Below are 26,909 nucleotides of genomic sequence, written 5' to 3'. Positions count from 1 at the left end.
TAAAACTATCTTTGCCAATGACCGCAAACATTGTACACTAGGTAAGGCTTCCCGTCTTTGACGTTGAAGAAAATGTACTAATGCCTCTACACCCCCTTTCAGTGGATATTAGTATATAAGCTTTCTATATCTAAAGTGTCAAGTATATAAGCTGTCTCTATAAATTCCAAGGAGTCAAGTAATAGAAGCATATCACCAGTGTCATGTGTTTAAGAGGGCAATTTTTTTTAAGAAAAAGTCTACAAATTTAGAAATATTAATATTAATTACAACCTTGTGTTCACACATTTGCCCTAAGTAAGATATGCCTATCTAATTAACATTCTTTTGTCTGTATTCTACCCATTAAAACTATTTTATACACCCATCTTTGTGGCAGTAACAGTGTCATAATTCACAATAACAGTGTAATCAGTGCGTATTATGGCCGCATATAGTGTGTTGGCACATTAGCGCCATGAATTCAGAAAGTAAACGACAAATTATGCATGTTCTACTGCATATGTATTACTTAAAATTATTGAGTTGTTAAAAAAAGTATCTTTAATAGATAAATTCTACTGATAGAATGAGGCATGAAGTCATTGATAACACATTATAATGTCATATTAGTTGATGTTTTACATGTAGTCTTCAAGTCTTCTTTAAAAATGTACATCCTCATATTTAAATGTACCTCTAAACGGCATCCTCTGCAGCGTGGTCGATGTCTGAATATTCACAAGCTGTATGTCGTTGCTCAGCTTTTTCGAACTTCTTTTTGGCTCTGTGTGAAGAACAAAGAAAAAAATGTCTTTAGCCACTCTAAAGATCAGACGTTTTCTTTACGGGGAGTTACAAGGAAAATCTAGAGAGGAAATTCCCCCTAGCCCAGGCCCAGGTATACTTTGTTTTTGCCTGTTCCGGATCGGCTCGCGACTGATCGACCGCGTTACCCTTGTGAGTATACTCTTCTGACCACGAGTGAATACTAACGCATTTGGTCAAAACTCAATTTCACACATTTTGTCTCTAATCTGGAGTCCAAGTCCAGGATCAAGTTAGTTGATTGTAAGTCTAAGTCAAGTCTCAAGTAATTTCATTTGTGACTTAAATAAATAGTTCACCCAAAGATGATAATACTCACCTTTATGCCGTCTCAAATTCCAATGACTTTCTTCTTTCTTTCATCCAGCACTTTCAAGCTCCAGACATAAAGGCAGCACAAAAGTAATCCAAACAATTTTAGTAGCTTAATCCATGTCTTCTGAAGCTATATGATTGGTTTTGGATGTGGAGACATCTGCAGTCTCCTTGCCGCGATAATGATTTGAAGCTCAATTACACTTCCTCGTGATTGAAGCATACGCAGAGCGCTGTACATGCACTCTGTCCAACTACACGTGTTGTGCATGCTCTGTGCATGCGCCAAGCATGAGGAAGTGTAATCAATCTTCAATCATAATACATAGAGAAAAAGGAGATACATTTTGGTCTGTTCTCACCCAAAACTGACCGTTTCTGTTCAGGACATGGATTAAACCCCTCAAGTTAAATGGATTGCTTGGATGGATGCCTTAATGTCCTTTTTGGAGTTTGAAAGTTTTGGATCCCATTGACTTGCATTGTATAGACAAAAACACATCATATCTCCATTAAAATATATTTGTTTGTGTTCCGCCAAAGAAAGAAAGTCATACGAGTTTGAAACATAAGGGTGAGTAAATGATGAGAGAATTATAATTTTTGGATGAACTACTCCTTTAAGTGCATCTCGACTTCGAGTCTCAGACTTCAGTTTCCATCTCTGCTTACTACAGAAGAACAAGCATGAATTGTGATGCAATGGAGACTTCTGGAGCCCTTCCATAAGGAGTCTCCTGCACTGCCACCAGCTTCTCTGATGACAGATAGAGATCGGCTATGCATTACACCCCCCACCCCCCCACTCTCTGCTCGCACATGCACATAAAGACGTGTGTATTGATGTAGGTAACAAAAACTCTGGTACACGAGTTTGCCGTACTGATGTGCAATGAAAATCCCGCATGAGGATAAAGAGAAAGAAAAAAGCCTGTAGAAAAAGAGAGTGATGTGTGTGTATGTGTCGGGGGGAGGACTACCCGTAGGCCGAGAGGTGAAAGACACTGAAGGAGAGCAGTTATTCATTAAGACGCTGTTCTCTCTTACTCTATTCTCTCATTCCCGAGAGCTAAAAACACTCATTCTCCCCTCAATGGCTGCCTAACTCAGGGTGGTCTTCCAGCTCACTACCAACATCCACCAATCAACACCACAAATGCTGAGCGCTGGACTGCGTGTTTGAGTGCGTACGTATGTGTGTGTGTGCAGATAAATGAGTTTTTGTGTATTACGCCAAGAAATAACAGGAAACTTTTGATACCGAAGAATGATGGGTAGAAAGATAGGCCAACAGGACAAGCTTATTGACGCAAAAGCGTGTGTGTGTGCGAGCAAGAGACTGTAAAAGGGCACAGGGGCTGAGAATATCTTTCTTTTAGCTTACGTGCATGTTTTGTGTTTGTGTGTGGCATGAATGGTTAAATAGTTAACAGACTGCTGCCTTAGTTACTCAGTCCGCCTCAATTCAAGATTAACCCACTAAAATGCAGACAAACATAGTAAACGTTTACTATGCACAAATTTCACCTAATAAGTAAAGAAAAATACCAAAGTATTTGGATACTTAAAACATGCTTTAATATGTATGAGAGAAATGGCAAAAAAGATTTTATGTTTTAAATGATAAAACAATCGATAATTTTTATAGATGAAACTTCAAAATTAAGACAAAAATTAAACTGGGACAGATGCCACTTGATTTGATATTTTGTTATCTAATATGATGACATTAAGACATGTAAGTCTAACCTACAGTTGGAGTCAGAAGTTTACATACACTTAGGCTGAAGTCATTAAAATGTCCTGGTTACTTGCGTAACCTCTGTTCCCTGATGGAGGGAACGAGACGTTGTGTCAATGTAGTGACACTAGGGGTGCCCAAGACACCTCTGGTCTTTGATAAAAGGCCAATGAAAATTGGCAAGTGGTATTTGCATGCCACTCCCCCAGACATACGGGTATAAAAGGAGCTGGTATGCAACCACTCATTCAGGTTTTATGCTGAGGAGCTGAGACAAGGTCCGGCCATTTCAGTGGGTCGTTCAGCGCTGTGGCAGGAGGGACACAATGTCTCATTCCCTCCATCAGGGAACGGAGGTTACGCAAGTAACCAGGACGTATCTGTCACTCACTCAACGTTGTGTCGATGTAGTGACACTAGGGGTCCCTATACAAAATGCCGCAACTGGCTGAACTGTGTTACGTGTACTGGCGGTGTGTGACGGGCAGACAACTGTGTGTCTCGTAGCCAGCACACCAGGCCGTCACGTAATCTCCCCCAACATAGTTATGAGTGTCGAACGGCCCTTTGGGGACAAGTCGACTACCCAAAAGATAGAGGCAGGCTAGCCCAGTTGTGGCCTCTTTTCCCCTTCTTTTTTTCCACTCCCTAAAAAACAAGGGGGATTATCTGACTGGGCCGCCAGGTCTAGTAAGGCGGTGTCCCTCCCAAGGGGAGGACACCACAGAGACCACGCCTCGCCCAGAGAGAGGGGGGATATTTAAGTGGAAATTACATCACATGGTCTTGCCAACCATGTGGATAAGTCTCATGGTAGATCCTACCCAATGGGGGAGGAGTTACTACAAACATGGAGACTGTGGCAGAGGGGGCTCTGCCCAAGGAAGACGCAGATTGCCAACAGGGAAACGAATTAGCGGAAGATATACATCGCATGGGGTTTTACCTTACACCTACCCCAGAACAGGGCTCTTAGTTAGCACGTGTCTTGGGCCGGCAGCGAGTCTGTCCGAAAACTCGACTGCCACAGGGCTCGGAGGAAGTCAACCAGGGAACATAGTTTGTGAATACTACTGGGAATTAATGGCGCACGTATTCAGCTCAGAGGAGGTGAAAGGCGCTATGTGCAAGCGATACACCCAGCCGGCTATCCCGGGCTCATCCGCTTGTATTGCGTGCCACTACCCGGGACAAAACCGGTTCCACCCGGAGGTTGTAGAACCTCGCAAAGGTGTTGCCCAGCCCGCTGCTCTGCAAATGTCTGTTAGAGAGGCACCCCTGGCCAGGGCCCAGGAGGCCACTACACCCCTGGTAGAATGGGCACATAGCCCTACTGGGGGTGGCACGTCCTGGGCATGATATGCCATAGCTATGGCGTCAATGAGCCAGTGGACGATCCTCTGCTTGGAGACAGCGCTTCCTTTCCGCTGTGCACCAAAGCAGACAAAGAGCTGCTCAGAGATCCTAAAACTCTGCTTGCAATCCAAATGATGCGTAAAGCACGCACCGGACACAGCAACGAGAGGGCTGGGTCTACCTCCTCCTGAGGCAGCGCTCGCAGGTTCACCACCTGGTCCCTAAAAGGGGTCATGGGAACCTTGGTCGGGGTCTCAAGATCACGCGAGAGTAGCCTGGACCGAACTCCAAGCACGTTTCGCTGACAGAGAACGCTTGTGGGTCTCCTACCCTCTTGATGGAAGTGAGCGCAGTCAGGAGGGCAGTCTTCAAGGAGAGTGCCTTAAGCTTGGCTGACTGCAAAGGCTCAAAGGGGGCTCTCTGTAGACCCTGAAGAACTACAGAGAGGTCCCATGAGGGAACGAGGTGCGGTCTGGAGGGGTTCAGCCTCTTGGCGCCTCACAGGAACCTGATGATCAGGTCGTGCTTCCCTAAGGACTTACCATCCACTGTGTCATGGTGTGCTGCTATAGCAGCAACGTACACCTTCAAGGTGGAAGGGGACAGCTGGCCTTCCTTTCAAGCAGGAAGGAAAGCACCGAGCTGACTGCGCATCTCTGGGGGTCTTCCCGTCAGGAAGAACACCACTTAGCGAACAGACGCCACTTAAAGGCATACAGGTGCCTCATAGAGGGGGCCCTAGCCTGAGTGATCGTGTCTACCACCGTGGGTGGTAGACCGCTTAGGTCTTCCGTGTCCCGTCCAGGGGACAGACATGGAGATTCCAGAGGTCTGGATGCGGGTGCCAGATGGTGCCCCGTCCCTGAGAAAGAAGGTCCTTCCTCAGGGGAATTCGCCAGGGAGGAGCGTGAGGTCCGAGGACCACGTCTGGGTGGGCCAGTAGGGTGCTACAAGGATGACCTGCTCCTCATCCTCCCTGACCTTGCACAGAGTCTGTGCAAGTAGGCTCACTGGGGGAAACGCATATTTGCGCAGGCCAAGGGGCCAGCTGTGTGCCAGCGCGTCTATGCCGAGAGGTGCCTCGGTCAGGGCGTAACAGAGTGGGCAGTGGGATGATTCTTGGGAGGCGAACAGGTCTACCTGTGCCTGTCCGAATCGACTTCAAATCAGCTGGACCACCTGAGGGTAACCTGCCGTGACAGCGCGTCCACTGCAGTGTTGAGGTCGCCCGTGATGTGAGTGGCTCGCAGCGACTTGAAGTGCTGCTGACTCCAGAGGAGAAGACAGCGGGCGAGTTGTGACATACATAAGTGCGCAGACCGAGGGTAGTGGGGGAACTGAGAAATCGTGACCGGGCAGTAAAAGGTGCCTCCCACAATTTTGTCAGCTCCTCGTGCACTACCGGGAAGAAAGGCATTGGAGCGGGGCGCGGCTGCTTTGAGCGGCTGCCCGGGAAAGCATGTCTATCATCTCTGCATCAGCCTGTGACTGGGCAATCGTCCCCGAAGGGGGGAGCCCTGCTGAGGCTTCTGTGTCCGACTGGACAAGCCCGCTGAACAAGAGATCGAACTCGCAGTGAGACGAGCCGGCGGACTCATCCGGAAGCCCGATCGGGGCAGACGAGCGTGCTGGGGAATGGGAGGTCCACAGGGGTATACCCGGTGGAGGCGGTCCCATTGGGGTCCCCAAATCGCCCCCAGTGCTAGCCGTGCTGGCCTCAAAACCGTTCAGTTCAGTTTTGGCAAGCCGTATAGAACATCTACTTTGTGCATGACACAAGTAATTTTTCTAACAATTGTTTACAGACAGATTGTTTCACTTTTAGTTGACTATATTACAATTCCAGTGGGTCAGAAGTTTACATTCGCTAAGTTAACTGTGCCTTTAAGCAGCTTGGAAAATTCCAGAAAATGATGTCAAGCCTTTAGACAATTAGACAATTAGCTTCTGATAGGAGGTGTACTGAATTGGTGTACCTGTGGATGTATTTTAAGGCCTACCTTCAAACTCATTGCCTCTTTGTTTGACATCATGGGAAAATCAAAAGAAATCAGCCAAGACCTCAGAAAAAAGGTTTGGCCCTCCACAAGTCTGGTTCATCCTTGGGAGCAATTTCCAAAGGTACTGAAGGTACCACATTCCTCTGTACAAACAATAGTACACAAGTTTAAACACCATGGGACCACGCAGCCATCATAACAGGAAGGAGACACATTCTGTCTTCTAGAGATGAATGTAGTTTGGTGCGAAAAGTGCAAATCAATCCCAGAACAACACCAAAGGACCTTGTGAAGATGCTGGAGGAAACAGGTAGACAAGTATCTATATCCACAGTACAATTAGTCCTATATCGACATAACCTGAAAGGCTGCTCAGCAAGCAAGATGCCAATGCTCCAAAACCGCCATACAATGCCAGACTACAGTTTGCAAGTGCACATGCGGACAAAGATCTTACTTTTTGGAGAAATTTCCTCTGGTCTGGTGAAACAAAAATTTAACTTTTTGACCACGTTATTTTTGAAGGAAAAAGGGTGAGGCTTGCAAGCCGAAGAACACCATCCCAACTGTGAAGCATGGGGGTGGCAGCATCATGTTGTGGGGGTGCTTTGTGCAGGAGGGACTGATGCACTTCACAAAATAGATGGCATCAAGAGAAAATCAAGAGAAAAAAAACAAACCCAAAATATTTGAACCAAGTTAAACAATTAAAAGGCAATGCTACCAAAAACTAACAAATTGTATGTAAACTTCTGACCCACTGGGAATGTGATGAAAGAAATAAAAGCTGAAATAAATCATTCTATTATTCTGACATTTCACATTCTTAAAATAAAGTTGTGATCCTAACTAACCTAAGACAGGGAAGGTTTTCTATGATTAAATGTCAGGAATTGTGAAAAACAGAGTTTAAATGTATTTGGCTAAGATGTATGTAAACTTCTGACTTCAACTGTAAGTGTTCAAATACTTTTTGGGGCCAGCATAGTTATACAGGAAGCAATTACTGCCGTGCAGCAAATATAAATCTTCGTGTGAAAACAAATGCAGCCTGTCACATTTTATTTACACTGACAGCTCTTTCTGCAACAGAAAACAATCCTCTTTTAATCACTGTCCAAGTTTTTGTTTTTTTTTGCTCACATATTTTATTTAATCCCAAGAGGGGGCGCTTACAGTGCATAGTAATACTCATAATGGCACCTGGCAAGACAGAGATACATAAAATCTGAGAGTGAGACTAACATGGCCAGCAGTTCTAGAACACTGGGTTCCAGAGAAAGAATGATCTGTAGTTTATGATATTGAGCAAAGTCTTAGAACAAACTGTAATAGCCAAACACTTGTCACCCGAAGATGCCCTCCTCAGTGGATTTATCACATAGAAAATATCAGTTTAAGAAGCAATTGCACTTGTCTCCTCTGTCAAAACCATGTCATCTTCTCAACTACACTGAAAAAGTGGAAACCTGCATGTTACATCAACGATCTATTTCTACTTGCTCTAACAAATAAAAACAACTTTTGTTCATGTAACGTAATTTGCTAGGTTGAATAAATTAGTTTAATTTGACTTTTTTTTTTTTGATGAACATAATCAGTTAATTTAGGTGTAACCACATGAAGCAAATTTTTTAGGTTGCCTGACAAAAAAAAACTTGTGCATGAACTGTATAGAACTCACTACAGGACGCAGTTTGGAGAGGGTTGGAGAGTAATGGAATACATGTAACGGGATTACATATTAAAAATACTAAATATTAGTAACTTTATTCCACTACAGTGTCAATTTAAATAGTTGGTAATTAGAATACAGATACATTCAAAAAGTATTTTTGTTACTGAAGAGATTTCTTTGTATATTGCCATTTGTTTCATTTATTATTTAGTCTAATCAGTTGGAAAACATTTATCCATTTAAATTATGCGATCCGAGGATTGTTTTTTTAAACAGCATTTAAAACTTCTCTCTTATGATGTTACTTTCATACGAGCAGAGTTAGGAGTGAAAAAGCGGATATGACGTCATTGAGGAACTTTCCCTTTGGGAGCTTAATAGAGTGCAACAGTGTCCGCCCACTTTTTCAGCTGTCTGGGTTCCTGAAGTATTTTTCCCATTATTTTTTTCCATAGGCTTTTCATAAAATCCTTCCCAAAAAAGGTTCTAAGGCATGAACCTAACAAACCAGCTGAGAGGTGAATCACAACATTACAATCTTTGATTTGAAGCAAAAAGTATTTGAAATCTGACAAAAAGACAAAGGTACAAGACTTTGTACTTACCGTCTTTCACGAGAGCACAAACTACAATCTCATGAAGCATCGTGAATGATGCAATCGAATTTAAAACTATGGGAAAATATAAAACTATTGATTTTAGATTGTTGATTTTAGTATAGAAACAATGAGTAGAACGAATGTTTGTGTAAATAGTTCGTAAAGCTGTTCTGATGTAAATTCTTGGATTCATTAAAGTTTTTGTTTTTTCAAAATGTTAGTTGGTAAGAATAAAATTTACACCTGCTCCTGACCATGTGTAAATCGTGTGTAAGACGTTGTAAGAAGATGTTTTGTGTTCTTTCAAACAAACTGCCTTGACTACATTTTGACACAAGTGAAATGAAATAAGTACTGAAAAAATTCACTAATAATTGAATGAATGAGTGAAATTATCCTTAAACAATTTTTTTTATGCAATCGTTTTTTGTTTTATGTATTTTACAATAAACTGTGTAGTTAGATGTTTGTGTTTCTTTACATATAAAAGAGTACCCCAATCAGTTCCACATACTGAAGTGAGGTACAGATTTTATAAACTGATTAAGGAAAAAACAACAACACTGGTACCAGATTGGTATCAGCCGATACTGAGAGTTCAGGTATCGGAATCGGATCGGGAGAGAAAAAAATGGTATCGGTGCATCCCTACATTTTACACAAGATACATCTCACTGCTTTGTACTGAAGAGTAGGCTTGGGAATTGAGAACCAGTTCCATTTTTTAAGAAATAATGGAACCGAAAGTTTTTCATGATGTGCGGACAAAATACCTTACTAAAATATAATACAGTTTTCCCTGCACTACTACTGAATCTACAGCACTACTGCAAAATAAATTATATTGTATGATGTGCTGTGAGCTTGAAGTATGGATTGAATCTTTTAAAGAGAGAGCTTTTGAGTTTCTCACTGAACTGCAAGTCATCATTTTTTCATCTCCAACTCAAAATGATCCAAAAACTTTTAGTTTACAGTTATGTGTACTTAAGGCTTGTGAGAAATCAAGGTAATTACTGACTGTAACTTTGTTCCAGACTGATCTCACAGTGAAATAGAAAAGAGTAGGTTGACTTTTCTTTAGCTAAAATTGATCTTACCGAAATTCGAAACACTGCCCCAGTGACCAAAGCGGTTAGTGTTGTTGGGCAAGTGTGAGCTCCATTTTCTGGGTGTAACGTCTACAGAAAGGCACCAAAAGCAAGTTGTAAAGTGAGTTGTTTTTAGTTGTACAGGCTGTAATACAGTGAAGAGGAATGCATATTTTATAAACTGTACCCCCCAACCCAAACTACACACCTAAACATAACCATGAGTGGAGTAAACATTTATGTGAATGCTATTACTTCCTGGTTTCAACTAACAGCGGGACGAAGTCCCAGCACACCGTCCACACGTTTGCAGAGACAGGTGTAAAAAACACAGTAAATTAAACTATATTTTGGCGATCGTACACCTGTAGAACAAATGCTAGCATAGCAGCATTGTTTAACAGTTGGGTTGCTAGGAGACGTCTCTGGTGACAGTCAAACCCCTATTAAGCTAACAGGAGGGTTGCGGTTTTGGTTGTTTCAATGTCATTTTCCGAGCATCTGGCAATGGAATTCCTTTAAGGTCGGAGATCAGAGAATTCAAGCAGGAATATCCCACATCCGACTTGCATGAAACGCAGCATGAGTATCTCGCTAAACTCCGCCTTTGACATTGACCCCACCTCAATCCCTAGTTGCCCTTCTTTGATCCAAGGGTAATCGGCGGGCCAAATGCCATTGGCCCGAGTAAGCCCCGAGGAGGCACGATTAAGCCCTGGAAGTGACAGTGGGAACTCAACTGACCCCGGCATGCACTAGTACGCCCTCATTTGGCCCAACAATGGAAACGCGGCTATTCAGGCCTCTGTACCAAAAATAACAACAACAAAAACAACACAACTTCATCTTCATTTACAAGTAAATGCTTGAAAGACGAGTCAGAAAATGTTAAAAGGTTCTGTGAAAATCTTTGAGAAAGCACTAAGCTTGTAACTCAGCAACTAGTTCTAAAAGAGGTTTATATAAGGGTTGGAGAGCATCTGTCTTACAGGGCAGGGCATTGAACTCTAACTCAGACAATTGTTATGGGTGATGAAGCTAAACAGGCACGAATGCAAGAAAGTGATTATGAGACTGACTATTGCTTTCCACATCCCACAGCAGACTTTTCAACTGAAGTTGGTCAGATGGACAAGAGCTGAATGTGTATGTTTACATGGGCAGTTATAAACGAACAGTGAATAGAATCCACATGAGATCAGTAAATGTCATGGTCCGGTCATCTTGTCAGGTTGGGGTTCTGCCTGATGGGACCATGGCAGTATCGGCCTGCCTCAGTTTTTGTGCACCCCCTTTGTGTAAGCGCACAGGTCTGGTTGTTTAGGACTGCCATGCGCGTGTTACCGCCATGCGCTCGAGCCAACGAGCCAGTGCCTACACCTGCTATGGCCAACGAGCCAGTGCCAATATCTGCCACGGTCAACAAGCCTGTTCCTGAAGCCTTATCCATCCCAGAGCCAGTCCCTGAAGCCTCTTCCGTCCCAGAGCCAGTGCCTGAAGCCTCGGCCATCTCTGTGCCAGCATCCTCGGTCATGACGGCCACTCCCACAACAGTGCTTCTGGCCGTCCGGAAGAGGAGGAGGAGAAGTCAACTGCCAGCACTCCCGGCTGTTCCCCAGTCACTGCCAGCGCTCTTGGCCATGGAAGCCATTCCCCAGTCGCTGCCAGCACTCCTGGCCACGGAGGCTGTTCCCCAGTTGCTGCCTGCGCTTCCGGCCATGGAGGCTGTTCCCCAGTCGCTGACAGCACTCACAGCCACTGAGATGTTCCCCTGCCACTGACCACTAAGGTCGTTCCTCTGTCCCTGCCTGTGTTCACAGTCATGGATTCTGTTCCCCTGTCACTGCCTATGCTCTCAGCCACGGAGGCTGTCCCCCAGTCACTGCCTGTTCTCACAGTCATGAAGGCTGTTCCCCTGTCACTGCCTGTGGAACTGTTGCGAGGAGCCACAGTTTTCACCAAGCTGGATCTTCACAGTGCGTACAACCTCATTCGAATATGGAGGGGAGACGAGTGGAAGACAGCCTTTGTGACTCCTACAGGCCACTACGAGTACCAGGTGATGCCATATGGCCTGGTCAATGCCCCCTCCGTGTTCCAAGGCTTCATGAATGAGGTGTTCCGTGAGTATCTCCAGCGATTTGTTCTCATCTACATTGACAACATACTGGTAAACTCTCAGAATGAGACCAACCATCGTCATCACGTAGCGCTTGTGTTGGAAAAGCTGAGGGAATACCACCTGTACCTCAAGACTGAGAAGTGTTCTTTCCACCAGACATCCCTCCAGTTCCTTGGTTACATCATCAGCCCAGAAGGCATTCGGATGGACGAGGGGAAGGTAACAGCGGTGCGATCCTGGCCCTCTCCAACCACCATCAAGGAGCTCCAGCGCTTCCTAGGATTTGCCAACTGCTACTGCCGTTTCATCAAGAACTACAGTTCCCTCACATCCCTGCTGACCTCACTTCTCAAATCTAAACCCAAATCTCTCTCCTGGAACTCTGAAGCCTCACACGCCTTCCAACTCCTGAAGGATGCCTTCACCTCCGCTCCTCTCCTTGTACACCCTGATCCAAATAAACCATCTGTCGGTGAGGTAGATGCCTCCACCAACGGCGTAGGAGCAGTCTTGTCTCAGCAGCAGGGGAAACCACCTCTACTTCACTCATGTGCCTTCTTCTCCAGGAAACTCTCCCCGGTGGAGCAGAACTATGACATCAGGAACTGAGAGCTTTTGGCAATTAAACTGGCCTTGGAGGAGTGGCGGCATTGGCTGTAGGGGGCTCAACATCCATTCCTGGTGTTGACAGAACCTCCAGTATCTCCGAGAGGCTCATCGCTTAAACCCCCGCCAGGCAAGCGATGAGCCCTCTTCTTCACTCGCTTTAATTTTACCATCTCCTATCATCCAGGTGACAAGAACTCCAAGGCAGATGCCCTTTCCCATCTCTTTGCTCCAGAAGAAGGCTCTGAGGAACCCCATACCATTCTACCCCCTCACGTCATAGTAAGTCCAATCCAATGGTCCCTGGACAATAGCATCCGCGAAGCCGCCACCACTGAACCAGCTCGGTCGGGATGCCTTAACAAGACCTATGTACCCTTCTCTCAACGTCTTACACTCATCCTCCTTGGGCACTGGCCCCACATGGTTCGAGATATCAGAAGGTTCATCAAGGGATGCCCGGAATATGCTACGTCCAGAACACCATGACAACTACCGGATGGCAAACTCCTTCCGCTGCCCATTCCTCGCCGACACTGGTCACATCTAGGGGTTGACTATATCACAGACCTTCCTCCCTCTGAGGGTTACACCTGCGTGCTGGTAGCTATAGACCATTTCTCCAAGGCCTGCAAACTGATCCCCCTCAAGGGTCTGCCCACCGATCTGGAGACCGCAGAGTCCCTCTTTTACCACATGTTTCGGAACTATGGGATCCCTGTAGATATTGTTTCCGACTGTGGTCCCCAATTCATCTCCAGAGTCTGGAAAGCCTTCTTCTCTCTCTTGGGAGTGTCCATCAGCCTCTCATCTGGTTACCACCCGCAGAGTAATGGGCAGACAGAGAGGGAGATTCAGGAGGTAAGCCGTTTCCTTCTAACCTTCTGTCATCGCCACCAGAACCGCTGGAGTCGCTTCCTGTCCTGGGCCGAGTATGCACAGAACTCCCTTCGTCAACCCTCCACCAACCTCACACTCTTCCAGTACATACTCGGCTACTAACCTCCTCTTCCCCTGGTCCGGCGAACTGTCAGACATCCCAGCAGTCAACCATTGGTTCAGAGAAAGGGAGAGGGTCTGGGACTTAGCTCACCACCACCTGCAACATGCAGTGCGCCGCCAGAAATTCCATGCCGATGCCCGAAGACCTTCACCTCCCATCTACCAGCTTGGGCAGAAGGTGTGGCTCTCCACAAGGGACATCAGGCTGCGTCTCCCCTGCAAAAAGCTAAGTCCCATTACATTGGTCCCTTCACAGTCACCAGACAGATCAACTCAGTCACTTACCAGCTCCAACTCCCTCCCCAATATCGCATACATCCCACCTTCCACGTTTCACTGTTAAAATCTTACCACCCGTCTCTCTCTCCTCACTCCTCAGAACCTGATCCAGTTGACAACCCCCCCCCCCCAGCCGCTTGTCCAGGAAGATGGACCAGTCTACGCAGTCCGAGACATTCTGGACTCCCGATGCCACAGGGGTCATCTCGAATACTTCATAGATTGGGAAGGTTATGGTCCCGAGGAAAGATCTTGGATTCCTCGAGACGACATCCTGGACCCGACTCTACTCTCCAACTTCCACGACACACATCCTGATCGTCCAGCTCCGCGTGAACGGGGTCGGCCACGGCATCGGGAGCATGTCCCTCTGGAGCGGTCCATGTGGTGGGGGGGGTAATGTCACGGATCCTTCTGACCCACCTGCTACTTTCATTCAACCCTTTCACTCCCCTGAGTAGTGATCACCCACACCTGCTTCCAATCATTGCATCAATCAGCTCCTCTATTTAAACCTCACTCCTCTTCCATTCTGTGTCTGGTCTCAACTTCATGTACAGACTCACTTACCTGTATCTCCAGCGTTTACTCCTATATGACTCCTCTCCACTCCAGCGGCGACTCTACTCCAAACAATTCCTCTCCAGCGACTCCTGTTTCCCTTCTCCTCAATGTAAGCATCGTTGTTGTATACCCACTACCTCAAGGAAAATCACCACCTTTATCAGCATCAGTCTTCATCACGTAATCGATCTACACTTCAGCCCAGAACTGTTACGTCATCACTTACCTGCTGTCTCTGTTTGTGTTTTTGTCTTGTGTTTCAATAAACACCTGCTTGGGTTCAAACATCATCGAGTCTGAGTATACGTTACAATTATATTATTGTTATTATAAGTATTATTGTGACTACTTTGAATATGACACTTTTATACAGCAGTAAAAATTCTGTCATATGTATTAAATTTCACGCATCCGGTTGAATAGAGCTCTTATTTCAGCGGGACTTCTATTTTGAAAGACCTTTGAAGTTCTTCCTGTTTGTGAAGGGTTCGTTATATCAAGCTTCCCGTGACTCGTGAGCTGAAATCTCAGAGCTTTGAGTTGAAATATCCAAGCTGTAATGGTGAAAATGGTCATTTGAGAGTTCACAGCTGATTATACACTAAACGCTCTGCGGCTCTGCAGATGGATACTATTGTACATGCTGCATGAAAATCAAGCATTAGTTGTGTGTGTTGCATTTGTGTGCGTGCCTGCTTGTGTGTGTGTGTGTGTGTGTGTGTGTGTGTGTGTGAAGGAGATGACAGAGCAGGACGGATGCTGCGTTCCATTCAATTCGGAAAGTCGGGTTTTCCAACTTCCTATTGGGACAATTGCAATGGAACACCACTTAAAGCCGTAATTCCAATTTGGAAAGTCGCGCGGAAATTTTTAACTCTGATTCCGCAGAATAAGTTATAAACATTAACTTGTATTGAATAATATCGATAAATGAGTCAAAGTCCCTACATTACATGATATTAAAGCATGTTTAACAAACATTAGCAGAGTAGCAGGTGTTCAAAACATGGTAAATTATACTCTCTTTTGATAATCGTACACCTGTAGCACAAATGATAGCATTGCAGATTGTTTCTGAATTGGGTCGCTAGGAGATATCTCTGGTGACAGTCAAACACCAGCTAAACTAACGGGAGCATTGCGGTTTTGTGTCCTTAATCGTCATCTTCTGAGCATCTGACAATGGAATGCATTTATGGTTGGAGATATCAGAGATATCAAATAGGAATATCCTACATCCAACTTGAATGGAACACAGCAAGAGCCTCTCATTTGTTCTGTGGCACACATGTGACTGTATATTATTTCATTAAATGACATCCTTCTGCAGTTTAACGATCACACATTGGCCATATCATGACTTTTTTATTATTATTTTCAAATGGTCTTTGATTTCATCTCAAAACTCTCACATTACATTACATTTTGCTAATGGCAGCATACTTTAATAAGTACCAAAATTAACAATATGACATCTTACGGTTTTAATTTTTTTGGTATTGTGATATTTTGTTGGTACTGGTATACTGCGCAACCTTAAGCTAGAATATAATTGTGCTCTCGATGTATGTATTGTTATGTTGTCTTCTACAGTTATGTAGTGTGTTAAGTTATGTGTTATGTGTGTTATGTTTGATACCAATTTGTCCTTTGAAAAACACATTTCCAATGTTTGTAGAACAGCTTTCTTCCACCTCAGAAATATTGCTAAGCTACGACACATGCTCTCTGTTTTTGATGCCGAGAAACTAATTCATACATTCATGGCCTCAAGACTAGATTATTGTAATGCATTACTGAGAAGATGTCCTGCAAGTTCAATAAATAAACTTGTATTGGTTCAAAATGCAGCTGCCAGATTGCTGACCAGAACCAATAAATAAACATATCATATCAGCCCCTTTTAATCATCGTTACATTGGCTACCTGTTTAGTTTTGAGTACACTCACAAATTACATTTGTGTAATTCTGTTAATTACTTACAAAGCTTTAAAAGGTTTAGCTCCCCAATACTTAAGTGACCTTCTCTCGCGCTATAATCCATCACGTTCACTACGATCGCAAAATTCCCTCCATTATCTACATATTATGGAGTTTTGTGTTCCTTGTCACAGTCGCCTTTGGCTTGCTCACTGGGGGCCTAAAGACAATAATTTTAAAGGCAAGCTTTTTAATCGCATTAATTATAATAAACGCACAATGAGGACTTAAATAGCATTTTTTTGTTACAGCATAATTTTGCTTTGAAACGATGCATGTAGTGAAAAGCACTATACAAATAAATATGACTTGACTTGACCTGACATGTAATGTAATGTAACTAAACAATGATGTCATCCACATTGTGTTAAAATATGTAATCACAAATCAGTCTCAATAAACCATAAAAAATTCCTACGAGACTTACTGAACTTTGACCTGTTTGTAGGCTATTTTGATTTATTTTCATTTCTTTTAATGTTTGTATTTGTATTTATTTAATATTCACTGCAAAAGTGCTTGATATTTAACAATTGCTTGACAACTTGTGCCTCCAGAATAAAATTGTTATGCATAGACATAAACAAAAATTCTGTTTCAGTTAATGTAGCCCACATATTCAGCATCATCTAGTAAGAGAACAAAATAATAATATGATAATTTAATAAAATAGTAATAGCATAATAATAATATAGGCTATACAAGGGATTTTATTTATTGGAAACTAAAAATCTAATAGAGTAACATTTAAAAATGGGTGTTTCATTTAGTTTTGACATACATCTGGTTTATTTCCTACCCACATCCACTTCTATCTGAATACAGATAGCGATAATTTTGCAATAGGAACAGATACAGATAATGGCTTCGCTGCACACCCCTATGGTACGATTTCAGTCGGACTAACACATTTGCATGACATTTTTAAAAGACTAATTATTGCTTTAATCTGACTGTAATTGAACTTTTAAACTGCAGTAAACGCATTCAAGTAGAAGGATAACTAGAGCTAAAGGGAGAGGAAGTTCAACAAGAGCAAAGTAAGGAAGTGGAGTCAAGAAATGTTCATGCTTCAGTCTGAAACTCTACTACTATAAATGCCAAGTGTCAAACAGATTGAATATTTGAAGGAAATCACCAGTGAAACAGAGTGCAAAAACTGCAACAAAGATGACATTATAGACACATAAAAGTGAACAGCCTGTCGATGAAACAGAAAAATATCTGAAACCAGACGGAATAAAAGGAGAAAATGAAAGACTTGTCTCTGAAAGGTGTGAACCAATCCAAGATGAAGAGATACAGCCCTACAAGAAAGAGAGTAGCTTCTAGGAAAACCAAACCAGAAGCAACCCAACTTGTTATCTCCTTGTTAGGCAAGGATTTTCCCCTAATTTTGATATTACTACTTAAAACAAAACAGTGAATAAATGTCAGAACTGTAGCCCTGAGGGAAGGCACATTAAAAAGAGCAGTTTGTACCTCCACTGTCCTGTTAAATAAAGGCAAATGCTAGTAAATAAATATAAACAGAAAATAGATTCTAGTTTTGCTAACTCTGTGTAAGTGTGTAACTTTTTCAGTGTAAAAAATACTTTTTCCTAACCCAGCCTAATATGCAGAGACAACTACAGTATTAGTAAGCCATTTGTAGGTTAATTTTCTCAAAAACTGTAAACACTGTCTCTGTGGCGCTATGAAAATTCCTCTGTTTGTTTTGATCACCCGTCCAGCCTGACACAACAACACTGGCTCAACCAATGGAGTGAGTTTGAGGTGGGACTATCTGTTTGTTCGATCAACCGTAGACGGGGTTCGGAAGGTTGTTTGAAAACGGTGTTTATTTTTGCAATTCCAGTTGGTGGCGCAGAAATAACACACTTCAGCCTTAATATGAATGAGTATCATCAGTAAACAGACCCCAAGTGAGGCAGTACAGACTCACTGTAACATTCATCATGGAAATGCTCTCAGTGTAAATAAACACTGAACAGAGTTAGGTCAAAAAACTTAACGTGAATTTACAAACAATTTTGTGAGACATTACAAATCATGTAAATGCAAACAGAAACCTGGAGTTTTGCTTAGGCTCATTTATGATACAAATATCTTATATATTAAATATATTATATAATACACAAATAATATTTAATATAATTAAATATACTATTTATATTAAATGACATATAAAATATAAAATTTAGGCCCTTGTTTTTTTTTTTTTTTTGCTTGAAAACTTTTGCAAAATTAATGATTAAGTTGGGTACACTCACGTGTCTCCAGCTTGCAGGTAAAGTATTTTAATACTTTTAACTTAATACTTGACATTTTTTAAGTCTAATGTTTTTCAAAATATATGAAAACATGGACACAAAATTACATTTCTACAAACTTGATACATATGTTTTAAACTAGATTTTTAACTAGGACAGCTTTATTTGATAACAACCAACTGTAAATTGTTATTATCGCTGTTATTATAATTACTTAAAATAACATGTAACATGTTTAACACTAATGTAATACAAAGTGTTACCCTCTACGATCAGTGAGGCTAGTTAATTGGATATCATATATCATATATATGATATCCAATTATCATATCAAATTGTGCTCACCGATATTATAAACAACTGAATCGATGACGAAACAAACATTCTGACTGTGATTAAACACGCTAGTGTTTCTCTTTCGTTGGATGTGGTCCCTCCTACAAGCAAAGAGCCAATCTCATAGCTTTACATCTGTACGCTGAAAGTGCATGGACAGGGAATTTTCTCTCTCGCCAGTGTCCAGCAGCTGAGGTGTATGAGAGAGAAAGAGATGTGCTGTGAGTCAGCTGCTCTCTAATGAGGGCATTCAACCACATGGTTGATGAGAAATATCCCTACTGCCACCTGATTGGTCAGCCATCAGCAGGGGAGGGAGGGGCCGGGCGAGCAGGCAGGGAGAAGTCATGTGACCAAATCTAGCAGAGCGCTTGATAATAGGACCCCCACTTGCAGTAGGGTGAGAGAGAGATAGTGAGAGAAAGAAAGAGAAAGAGAGAGAGAGTGGCCCTGGACGAGTACCAAAAAAACCCCTCTACCACACACAGGCTGTGTATTGTTGCCTATTCATTGGACTCCATCTCGGGCCACTTTATCATTCAATTAGGACAGCTTTCACACCACACAGCAGAGAAAAGGGCCCTTCAGTCAAACTGAAAACTTCACGCTGCCACTGGAGGGCACACAGAAAGAAACCCACAGTCCTCTCTCCACTTTCATTTTTATCCCTCTCTCTCCCTCTCTCTTCTGCTGTTGTTGTTGTTCTGGACTTTGTGAGGAAGAGAGAGGGAGGGAGAGTAAAAGAGAGGAAGAAAGAAAGCAACTGAGGTCATTTGTTAACACCAGAGCTTCTCTCTCTTTTTCATTTCTTTTCCTTTGTTCCCTGTTTTTCTCTTCTTCTCGCACAACCCCTTTGAGCTTTGCAAAGTCGCCACTGGAGTGAGCTGTGGTAAGTCTGAGAATACATGAAATATATATATAGAGAAAAGCACACTTTTCAAGATTGTCAGAAAAAGATAAAATGCCAAAAATTCCAGTTTAAAATGCAGAGATAAATTACCAAAGTTTAGCCATCAAACTCTATGTGGTGCGAGCTTGTTATCTGTTAGCCAATCGGTTCACTCACATGTGACATTTTTAGCCAATCGGCTCACATGGTGTAAGCTAAAGGGTCCTTTGCAACCTGGTCTCATAGAATGAACGTTACTCTAGATACATTTTTGCAAACTGAATTTTACGTGCCTCTTTCTACATTTCGCTGCAGTTTCCTGGTGAAATGAACACTAGAGGCGCTAAAACAACAGTGCGTTTTATACACTTTCACACAAATCACGAGTACAGTTGCTGATTGACTTTATAAAAACTAATTTTTCACTCTATTATTCACCCCCTGCTGTGTTATGATTTTAAAACACTTTTACTTTAATGCATGATTTAAAAACAGTACATTTTAACACTTGTATATTACAAACCCACCTACATATACGTACAAAATTATACACCATTAGCTTGTTTGGTAGCTCACTTGAAAGAGCGTTGGACTTTAGTCCCAATGACTGCAGTTCAAGCCCAGCCAAAGATGCACAAAAGAGAAAGTGGCATAGAAGCGACACAAAATAATGAGGTTGCTTCAGTAAATGTCTTTCTTTATTATATTTTATTTTATTTGGAATTCGCATTTTAAAATCGGTTAGGGTTAGGTGTTGGTTTAGGGTAAGGATGTCTGTTTTGTTAAACTCTCATTTATCTTTACGGACATTATTGGTTAGGTTTAGGGTAAAGTTTTAGGTTAGAGAGGTACATTTTACTTATTAAAACCTCCATCTAAAAATTCACCTTAAAAACCTTGTCTGATCACAACCTCATTTCGCTCGGTTCTGAGTGTTCTAATTATTTTTGCAATTACGTTTGGTGGTTCTTAACGCAGCTGACTTTCATTAAAAAAATTACCTAAATTACAGGTTGTTTCTAAACCTATTGTTTACCTTCAGAAGTCTTGGAATAAGACTAGTTTTATGTTTTATGGGTCCTTTTTTAAGCTTTGGAGCGAGTCACTATCTACTGCAAATGTATTGAAAAGACAAAGGAGGTTCTTTATTAAAACATCTCCTTTTGTGTTCTGCATGAGAAAGGCATACGGGTTTGAAATGACATGAGGGTGAGAAAATTATGACAGAATTTTCATTTTTGGGTGAAGTACTCCTTTAATTTATTTGCTAATTATGTCTAAGTGTGAGAAATAGCTAGAACAATTTCAGTGCAGTGCATCAGTAATATACATGAGCATAAAGTAGTCACATCATGATAAATTATTTCTTTTATTTCATTATTTTCCCTCCCCTCCTTCACTCATATATTATAAGTGAACACAGAACACCAAGAGCTTCTAATGATTGTCTCTCCGTTACAGCTGAAAAATGTAACAATGGATCCTCTGGACCACACAACTGACTGTACACAATAAGACGGCAAGCAAGTCACTCTCATGTTCTGGCAGGAAATATTTCTCTGATGCACATTAAATCACCAGAAACTAATCTAACGTTTTTAAACATCTCCTGTTTAGAGAACTCACAGTAAGGTTCTTAATAAAGAACAGAGTTTATTTATAATACTATGCCGCTTGCACAAACACACACAGGTCTTCCTTCAATCTCAAGGATTTATACCATGTATAATGCCACACTATAAATCATGAAAGTGTATGTGTGTGTGATACTAATATACGTATTAATTTATACTGAAACTATGATCATTTTTTGACCATAACTGTTTGAAAAACTCTAATTGTTCAATATAAATCAGTAAACTGATTCAAATTCTGAGGCAAAATTTTTGTTACAGTATTCAAGTAATATTCAGCATTTATAAAAGACAGCATTTGTGGCATAATATTGATTACCAAGAAAATTATTTCCACTCGTCCCCACTTTTCTTAAAAAAGAAGAGAGAAAAAAGCAAATATCGAGGTTGCGGTGAGGTACTTACAATGGAAGAGCATGGGGCCAACTGTTTGGAGGGTTTAAAGGCAGAAATGGGACAGAAATTTTCTTGTATTAAAACGTGTGTATTATTTGAGCTGTGAAGTTGTATAAATTGATTTTTGTGGTGGATTACTAAATTACTGGAATTACAGGGTTTATGGCGCTTTGTCGTCATGGCAATGAAGTTGTGAAATTGGATATAACTTTACACAGAAAAGGTTAGTAAGTGATTTTATTATACTAAAATTATGTAAACATGCATATTTTTTATGTCATGTGGCTATACTTTTGAAACAGTATTTTAACATTTACAGATTGGCTCCATTCACTTCCACTGTAAGTGTCTCACTGTAACCCAGTAACTTTTGTAGTAATTAACATTATGCCATAAATGCTGTCGACTGAGTTTAACTTGTGTTGAACCTGAAATATTCCTTTAATACACAAACAGGACACAACACAGACATTTACTGTTGAGGAGCCACTAAATGCCGAAACATACTCTACGCAAGTATGTGAACGCAAATGCGGCCACTTGGCCATCACATTGCGTGGCCCGGTTGAACATGCTTAACATGTGTTACTGCATTACTGTGGTGGGATCAAACCTTCAAACTTTAACTTCAAACTTCTGTGCCATTAATCTTGATGTGTTATTATTCAGGTAAGCTGCTATAAATATATTGACTTTAACTTCCTTGCTCAGCAATATTCTCAATAAAACTCTGACAGTTCACACTGAGAATACTGAGAATGCAATGCGTACTTGTGTAGGGTTAAGAATTGCGCTATGCCACATTTCATCAACGATGTGTGAAATCGAGCTTGCGTAGCAAGATGGGTCTGCATTCACGTACTTGCGAAGAGTATTTTTCAGCCTTACTGTAAGTCTTGTGGGCAGGACCGGCTGTTCGTGTGCAACAAAAGACATAATAGGAAAAATTTACCATTAGCTGGTCATTATCGCAAAATTAACGACCATCTCACTGTACATTATCCCACTTATTACACGGCTACTTAACCAAATAGACATGAAATATTGATTTGAGTTGAAAATATTTTATTATGTCAAAACAAAGAGCCCACAGTGACAAAAGAGATATAAAACTATAGGGTATACACAAGATGTAAACAATATGCCTGTAATTTGGTAACCTGCAACTGTTAATTTAAGGTGCTATATCTACCTGATCTAACCCTTAAAACCATTTTGTTTGTGTAACGTTATGTAATCAGGTTGATTCAGCGATGAAATACTATTGTTGACTTTAATCAAACCAATTTATTTAGATGTTACACACACACTGAAAAAAGTGATAATCTGCAATCATTACCTCAAACTATCCCATAATAAATACTTTTGTTGACGTAACCTAATTTATCAGGTTAATTTATTAAATAATATGTTTGATTTGGATAAAAAAAGTTCATTTAGACCATAAAAAAAAATAAAACTACATATATATTAGTGATGAGTTGTTCATGAACAATTCGTTCATTTTGAACAAATCTTTCATGTGACTCAGAAGAACGAGTAGTCTCAGAGAGTGAATCATTCATTTTGTGTTGGCCGCACATGTGCATTGCGCAACCTCCGTTCATTAGTTACGTGAAAACTGTATAGAGGAAACAGAAATGATTGGTTCACCTCTCAAGTCTTTTGGTCCGAGTCGTTCGTTCTTTTGTCACATGACAGCCATATATGCTATGCACATACATACATGGACAAGAAGATTCCAGAGGTGAACTAATCATTTCTGTTTTTCATAATTTGTCCTTGGCTGCATTATCAATTTTTCGTTATTGGGACTATAATCAAAGTTTAAGTAAGTAAACGTGTTGGGGGGGATTTGGCTATTGAAAATGTAGCATTTTAATTTAATTCTGCTCAAATGAACGAAATGAACGAAATGACTTGAATAAAGATTTGTTCATTTTGCTGAACGAGACTCAAAGATTCTTGTCAGTAAAATGATCTGATCTTCCCATCACTAATATATATACCTACATAAATATACAAATTTCTTAAGTAAAGGTTTTTATATGTTGTTGACATTTTTGGTGTTCTAAATAATGCATAAAAATAATTAAGATACACGGCAAGTTACGATTTCCCATGGAGTTGTTGTTTGATGGGCATCACAATGCATTTTAATACATTTCAGTCTGATGAGCATTAATCTACTTTCCTCTGCCCTCACTTGCAGCATCTCTCTGTGAACTGTGGATTCCATGAAAACACCTCACACCCGACAGTTCACAACATACCTCTGACCAACACACCTTAAACACCCCTGTACTGCCGTCTGAGAGTAACATGTGCATTTTTTTGTCTTCTTGTAACAGTATAAAGATGGGCAAGGAGGAGGCAGGAACCAACTGAACAGTAAACGTAAGTTTAATGTCAAAACTCAAACTTAAAACATCATAAAACAAACACAGATACACATGCAACGTGGCCACATGCATCTCTCTATCTATCGAACTGGCATCTCCGGCTCCCCTTTTATCTCACTCTCCCGCTGATCAGCTGATTCAGCGTCGGCCGTGCATCATCACGGCCCAGCCACGCCCTCCTAATAACACTTCTCATTCAGTTCTATTCCATTGACAACACCATATTCTATCGATAATTGTCTTAAAAAAATATCGTGATATCAGATTACATTGTCAACCCCCCTGCTGAGGGCTGGTGAATATTTTTGTTTTATTTGTTTTTCTTTAAAAATGTAATTCATTTATTGAAACATGAAAAAACTTAAACAAAAGGTATTTCTAAATTTGAAAATGCACTTTGCACAAAACGAAAAAAGCAATTAAAATAACGAAATTATCAAAAAATCTTATATAACCACCTCCCCAAATCCAAACATTTACCGTCTCCAACGGCCCCATTTTCCATTGCCATTGTATTGCATTTTGGTAATACAGTTAATGCTGCCATAAGAACTCAATTTTAGGTTCAAGGTGAACATGCCTTGTATTATTTTATGATTTAATCACTTCTGTCTTTGTTTCTTTAATACAAAGATATATATTACTGAATCTACAGAGTTGCATTCACAATGCATGCTAACTGTGAACTGATCCGTGAAAATAAAGCAATCTAAACTCACAGCACATCCTGAGATGATCGGAGATAATTTGACATTATTCTTGCAAACAGTTTTCAGATGAATGAAACAGAGAAAAAAGAGTGATTGTTTAACTCGTTACATTCACCTGTTCCATGAAACAGGCTTGCACCTCTAAACAAACAGTGAATCAGACACGGGTATTGACAGTTTTTCTTTTGTCTGTCCTTAAAAATATAATAAAGTGTGTTTCTACAAGCACGTGTCTTTGTGACTAACAGCATTTCTTGTCATGTGTCACTCCGAGACATCTTACAGGTCGCCTGCCTGTTAATTACCCACGCATTAAATACATCAGCCTGGACGCATTTGGTGGTGGCAGATGCTAATTTCACACCATGTGCTACTATTTAATACAGTATATTTGGTGACTTCCCAGATCCATGGTTTGCCATTTCCCGATGTTGTCAATCATCGTGTGTCACTGAGTGTCGCAATCGTCAATGGGATATTTGTAAGATATCGTCGATATCCGATTACATCATCCTATCGCCCACCCCTACAACACCATGTCCTCCCTTTAAGGTACCTTTAAGTATGTTTTGTCAGGTAACTTGAATGTGATTTGTGGCTTTATCTAAATGGTCTGATTTTCTTCAAGTCAAAAGTATGAATTAATATGACTAAATCACCAGGGCAACATTAGTTTACATCAGCAAAATTAATCTTTAAGGGTCAGATCTGGCAGAAATCCCTCCTAAAGGTAACAATGCACATTTTCAATTTTTTACAGTGTACAAATTACATTGTATGTAAACTTTAGAATGCCATAGAAAGAGTTCTCATTTCCTTACTACAGTATAAATAATGTTAACCTAAACAAAACAAGCTTCGTGTGCTACCATATTAATTAACTGGTTTGATTCAAGTCAAAATCTAGGGGTTCGATCAGGTAGAAATAGATCCTTAAGGTAACAATTGCAGGTTATCACTTTTACAATGTATTCAAGAACAGCTTATGGAAAAGTAAATGGCATTGTGCTGAAGACTCAGGAGGATTACAAATAAGGTCAAAACTAATAAATATTAATATTTACTATGCTGTTTTATATTAATGTCGGAGCATCAAGATAAAATCAGTACTGTCAATGAAAGAATTATTACACAGCCAACTGTGTTTTCAAAAGCAACAGAACCTGCTGAATTATTGGTGTCTCTTGAAAGATAGGACATTTGCCTACTATTCTTGAAATACATTCAGATCTGGTTAATTAGTGAAATTCCAAAATACATTAAAGAATTTAATGGCATCATTGTCCTATTTTTATTTTTTAAACACCCAAAGAACCCACCATAGTAACATGTCTTACGAAATAAAGAAAAATGTGTATCTCACACTGAAAAAAATATCACTACATGATCCTATGTTTCCTGAAGAAAGACAATAAATCCACAGGCAGCGGGACAGTAAAGAGAGCGAGAAAGTAAGGAGGGGAAGAAGACCCATCTTTGGGGTGGAAAAATGGACAGGGCAGACCTGAAGGAAGAGAGGGAGGGGTTGAAGCATAAGTGCTGTTCAGTGATGGATAGACTCAGGTCTTGAAAAACCACACCTGGCTGGCTGCTTTCAGAAGCCTGAGCTTTACTCATGTACAGTGGCGCTATGCGTTTCAAACATCTAGCGTCCTCTTACTATCTAATGGCACTGCATACTGCATGTGCAGTCAGAATGTGTGCCAGCTAAAAAAAAAAAAAAAAAAAAAAAATGTATTTACTTGTGCATGCTTCTTGACTTAAACACGTGAACGAATGCTTGCTTGCAGTATGAGGCATGTGTAGCCCGTTGTATCTGTTTTTTTTAATGCTGTCGGACCATTAGTGTGTTTATACATTTGTGCTATGTATGTTTAGGTTTCTTTTTGCTTTTTTGGTTACTTTTTGTTCTGCTCACTAGTTGAAGATATTTTGCTTTGAGCTTGGACTTAATGTGCTCACTTCTGAATACAATTCTGCACTTCTAATATATTGTTCAGATCCTTATACTGTTTATTAGTAAGACACATTTTATTTTTTTATTTTTCAGATAAGTTGTTACTTTATATTTTTATAAAATGCTTACGGAGAGGAGAATTTATGAATTGCTGAAAAATGTTTTAGGACA

General features: G+C 40.9%; 1 protein-coding gene across 6 annotated transcripts in view; it reads right to left on the bottom strand.

Moving 5' to 3' along the window:
* Positions 1 to 26,909, bottom strand: part of LOC127418729 (zinc finger protein PLAGL2) — a 64,123-nt gene that overhangs the window by 32,880 nt on the left and 4,334 nt on the right. For 3 of the 6 annotated variants that reach the window (XM_051659465.1, XM_051659463.1, XM_051659464.1), the window contains exon 2: positions 677 to 766. The exons of the other annotated variants lie outside the window; for them this stretch is intronic. The gene's annotated coding sequence lies outside the window, so the exon portion shown is untranslated. The remainder of the gene's footprint in view (positions 1 to 676; positions 767 to 26,909) is intronic. 6 annotated transcript variants of the gene reach the window in all.

The sequence above is a fragment of the Myxocyprinus asiaticus genome, chromosome 28 (genome assembly GCF_019703515.2).
Source record: "Myxocyprinus asiaticus isolate MX2 ecotype Aquarium Trade chromosome 28, UBuf_Myxa_2, whole genome shotgun sequence".
NCBI classification, from domain to species: Eukaryota; Metazoa; Chordata; class Actinopteri; order Cypriniformes; family Catostomidae; genus Myxocyprinus; species Myxocyprinus asiaticus.
The sequence above is the reverse complement of the archived record's forward strand: the minus strand, read 5'-3'. Positions and strand labels throughout refer to the sequence as shown.